Below are 5,198 nucleotides of genomic sequence, written 5' to 3' on the forward strand. Positions count from 1 at the left end.
CAACAATAAAAAATACATTATTATTAACTGACGAGAGAAAAAATGATTTAAATATGTAAAGTACCATTCTGACAATATATGTTTACAGCTTTTTACATATTAATAATTGTTTTAACAATATCGTATTCCTAAAAATTCATATATTATGTCCGTACATGACAAGGGAAATAAACACAACCAACTGAAAATCAGTATCTATAAGATTACAGACCCTGTTTTAAATATGTGAATCCCTCGTCTTGTAGTTCCAACATTATTCTGGTAGCTTTTCAATTAAATTAGTCTTACTGCCAATAATTTTCTAACATCGGCCAATATCGTAAATAAACCGGTAATTTCATGAACATTACTTTTAACAATTTTCGGTATTCAATAATTTTACAAAAAATTAAAGTCACGGAAATAACCGATGTTGCTACGATATTGGCCGATGTTTGCCGAAAAGCATTACAGTAGACTACCTTAAGGCTGCAGCATATACATGAGCATGTCAATCTATACTTTCAAGAATCCTTTAATCCGTTTCACGAATTCGGCACATTAATTATTAAAAGACAATAACATGCAAATTCGTTGAATTGATATTCACGACGTATGATGTATGATATAAGTCACTAACTTAGTAATCGGAGGTACATTATAGGAGATACAAAACGCATAATATTGTTAAGTGTCATGCAGAATAGGTGTTTCGGTTACTTATATCATTTTCAGACATTCTTATATTGACATTTATAATATTATTATTTTCAATGTGTATGAAGGTACTATAATTTCCAACATTACAATCACATATAGTATGTGCAATATTATGGTATTATAATGTTTTAAAGTTGTTTTTTTTGTTTTTTTTTTTTGTTTTTTTGCTGTTTTTGTTTTATTGTTTGAGCGAAATTTTTAATTTCTCACTTAAATTTTTCTTAATTTCTTTTCAGAGCTAATTTCTTTTTCAGAGCACAACAATCATGAAGTGTCGCGTGAAGGCTTAAATCAACAGCATTACTTTAAATATAAATGAATAAATACAATGTTCTACACAAACTAATATTTTGACAGACCGTAAGAAATGGACTGTGGCAGTGACATGTGCATGGAAAGCAAAACCGACCGTCAAATGTTTAACGCCTGGGTTGCATGAACAGCTTTTTTGTTACCAAGGCATTTTTTTAGTTGACGACTATGAAAATCTGGAAAAGGTAAGATCCCTCTAAAGCAATAAAAAAACACTATTAACAGAAGATTGGGGACTCGGTTTGACTGGGTTTCCTCATGGGAAATAATGTGGAAGTGTAACGTATTACATGCCCCTAAACCAGTAAACGAATCATTCACCAGCCATCGGGGTCTCCTTGTCTACCAAATTTATGAAAGTAAATTTGTTCCATCATTTCGTATTCGAATGTATCTTATGTATAAATTATATTTTTTCCATGTCAACGTATTACTTGCAAATTGTTAGTCTTTGAAAACATCATAAAAAGATGCACAACCAATTGATGTTTTGTTTTCCTTTTCTCCTGCATAATTTATACAAGTAAATAGATCTATTTGGTTTTATCAAAATTACAAACAAATATAATTTCATCTAACAGTTTTACACATGTATATGACATATTTCCTTATAATGATCAATGATGCAACTCAGAAAGTGTTCCCGGTGATTGTATAATCTCTGTTTGCATCGCATTGCTTAAAACAGTGTAACAATATAATGATACATAAATAAAATTTATTGAAACTATACACATTTACAGTTTGCACATATATACGACTGATTTTGAAAATCAGATGTTAAATTATTTGAATGTACTTCACCATCATTATAAATTTGTTCAAGTTACACGCAATCGACTATAATCAAAATGTTCTACATTTGCCAGTAAATATATTCAAATTTACACTGTTGTTTGTTTGTTCGGTTGGTTGTATAATTTGCACTCGTTCAAACTTATCCGTTAATCAATTTTGTCCATCCCTGAGCTTGCCCAGTCCAGCATCTACAGTTGCCAGCACCAATCACACCACAAAAACCACTTTTTATACGTGCACAGCGCCCTCCCTTTCCCGGTATTATATTTGTGTCTTTACACCGTCCTCTGTCTACCTTACAGAATTGTCCTCTTACTGCAGTGAATGTTATGAAAACGAGGACAACATAAATCAAGGCGAACCGGTATTTTGAATCCATATTGAGTAAGTGTTGGCCGTTCCTTTTTATTTCGTTTCAACAGGCTGCAAATAAAATTGGTTGCCGATGATGTGATAGGAATTCATACATATCATTGAAATCAATGTATCACCCAATATATAAAACTTTTTTCATTTCGACAAAAAACACACGCATAAGATATATAAAATATTGCTAAATGAAAACTTGGTATTTTATTTATAATATTATAATCCCCATAGAACATGTCAAACGTTATTTAGGAAACAAAAATTAATGAAAAGTTGTTATAGATATATTACAATTTAAATAAAACAAAATGCTCATGCAATAAAAATGATTGAACATAAAAAAAACTTAACATTAACATGGTGAAACTACTATTTAAAATACCCTTTTTATAAAAGAAACAGTTACAATTTTAAGAAAAGTGTACTTACATAAACACAGACTTCCACAAGAGGTGTTGATATGATTTATTTCAAGTAATATATACTTAAATCTAAATAAATAACCATCAAGTTCCTGCATAACATATTACCAACATAACGATTAGAAACAATTATTATAATAAGTTATTAGCCTAACATAACAGCATTGTAATTTTAGGCGTTAATAAGAGGGATGTAAATGGTTATATATTATTAGTTATTTATGTTGCTGACGAGGTAAACGGGAGAACATAGACTGAATGAGATAATTATGACCCGCGGCGCTAAGCCGAGAGTTACATGTATATTAATACATGTTACATTCTTCGTGTCTTTTTTACTTTATTCTGATATACGTATTACTAAAAATATTTTTGTGTTCTTTCCTCATAGCGCTGTACCGTTAACTATTCCTTTGAAGTAATGTAATTAAAATCCAGAAATATGCCATCACGAAAGGAACCAAATGGAAAATTAAATGCACACACACATAGGTGGCTGTCTATGATGTAGAAACACATTGCTGCGTGTTTCGGTTCTTCGAGGTTTATACGGCATCGTATACAAAATGTTTAAGCCAATCAAAATTCGCGGAAATTATTTGAATTATCATTAAACTATAAATAAATTATAAAAATAATAGCCTAAAACCTGCAGTGTCTTTCACTTAATTGCATTAACACAGAATAAGCAAACACAATAGAATAGCAATTATGTTGACAGTACAATCAATATACAGTTATGACGTCACAAACATACGTCATTACCAGATGACTAAGTCATCTAAGAAAAAAAATGTATATCAAGTTGGCTTGTTATGGCCGCCCATGTCTAGGGATGGTGCTCCAATGAGGCTCTGACCAAGACCTAAGTATCCGGAAGGGTGAGCTTTAATACTCTCCGACCAAGAAACTCTCAGTGGGAGCAAAGATCAACAACCGAATAATCAGCCTTAAAATCGGATCCTGTATGATGACTTTAACTGGTGCCCAATTACAAAACTAGGTCTTACCAGAACACAAAGGGCGAGACCTAGTTACCCGAACCTAGGCCGAGTCTACTATAACTTATCACGGCCATCAACATAACACAGTATACCAACATTCTTCCACAGGGACTAACCAAAGCAACATTATATCTGAAAGATGTGAACATTTAGAGGGCTGTCACAAACCAAAACATAGCCGACTATTTACAAAATTTAGTTTCCCAAACCATTAAAGATGAGGTTTGGCAATGAAAACTACGTCTGTTCGAAGCCAGCTCGGTCGACTTAGAATATTAGAATCACTTTAAATTCAGATAATAACCACACATAACCGAGTCTCACAATGATACTTTTGTATATAAACATTCAAATATATGTAACACCATTGATTTATTACACAATTATCCGACGTAGTAAACTTTACGCCATTGTCACACCATTGTCATAACACACTGTTCCATTATTTGCACAAGATGATTCAGTATATAATATCCATTTGTTCACAATCACCATTCTTGCACGTTAACACTTCAACTTGAGAATCACATGGTGCATGGTCTTAAACTGGTTAGTCAAATGCATTGGGAGACTCTTTATGTTTTCTTCAGTATTCCTGCAAAATGTACTAAATAAAATAAGTCTGGCACTGTGACACAAAAAACATATGACACAAACAACAGTTTACTGTACAATACACCAGTAGAAACAAGATATATTCATTGTTAAGTGAATAACTAATTTAAATGCTATAACATCAAGGCATGAAACATGAACGATGAAAGAAAAACTTGCTACAGGGGTGTGGCGGAGGATGGGCATTTTAAGTACTACTGACTGTTAGTCACGACGGTAATTCGACAATACTGAAGAAGTGTGCACGATATCTCGTATTTAAATTCGGATTTATTCTGAGTGTGTTACGCTTTAGTTGGCAACAATACATGTACAATTTCCTCTTACGGTATTTCTAACGATTTCTCAGTATAAATAAAGAAACAAAATGAAGAAAAAATAATTTGTATTATGGCAAATAGTACATTTCTTTCTTTTTTATGGATCAAAAATATTCTAGACTGAATTCCATCATTATGGATAAACCAAAAATGTTCATTTAATATATGACTATTTCTAGAAAATTTCACATGATTACAAATTACCGAAATGATAATTACCTTATGAATAGTAATTTCCTGAAATGAGAAATCTGGAATTCGCTCCGAAATCGGTTGACATTTTGAAAATATATAGATATTAAGAGTTATTACATGAACGTTCAATTACTTAAATTACATAATTCATTGCAATAAATATACTCGTAATTGAAATAATGTGTGCCATATTTTATATCAGTATCAAGCAGAATAAATATTTTCTATTGGTAAAATGTGTCATTGATATTAAATACCATTGACAAAAGAAATAACACTTAAAAGATAACAAGTTACTGACACACTTAAGACTTACATAGATTAAGACTGCATCAGTATGTCCTTGCGCATCGTGAATCTTATTTGCACGTGAAATGTAAATTGATGTTGAGAACGTATTTGAAATGTATTTTAAAATTCGTTTTCAACATTAATTTACAATACTATTTAAAAGATTTAACTTC

The 5,198-nt window shown here is 31.5% G+C and overlaps 1 long non-coding RNA gene across 1 annotated transcript; it reads right to left on the minus strand.

Annotated features, from left to right (window-relative positions):
* Positions 1-1,718: 1,718 nt before the first annotated feature.
* On the minus strand, positions 1,719-4,938 carry LOC132720608 (uncharacterized). Its single transcript, XR_009624369.1, has 2 exons — positions 2,608-4,938; positions 1,719-2,232 (listed from the first exon to the last, which is right to left on the minus strand). It is a non-coding gene; the product is annotated as an uncharacterized LOC132720608 (long non-coding RNA).
* Between the last annotated feature and the right edge of the window lie 260 nt (positions 4,939-5,198).

This window comes from Ruditapes philippinarum, unplaced genomic scaffold (genome assembly GCF_026571515.1).
Source record: "Ruditapes philippinarum isolate M1 unplaced genomic scaffold, ASM2657151v2 ctg16837_1_1_1_1, whole genome shotgun sequence".
Classification (NCBI taxonomy): domain Eukaryota; kingdom Metazoa; phylum Mollusca; class Bivalvia; order Venerida; family Veneridae; genus Ruditapes; species Ruditapes philippinarum.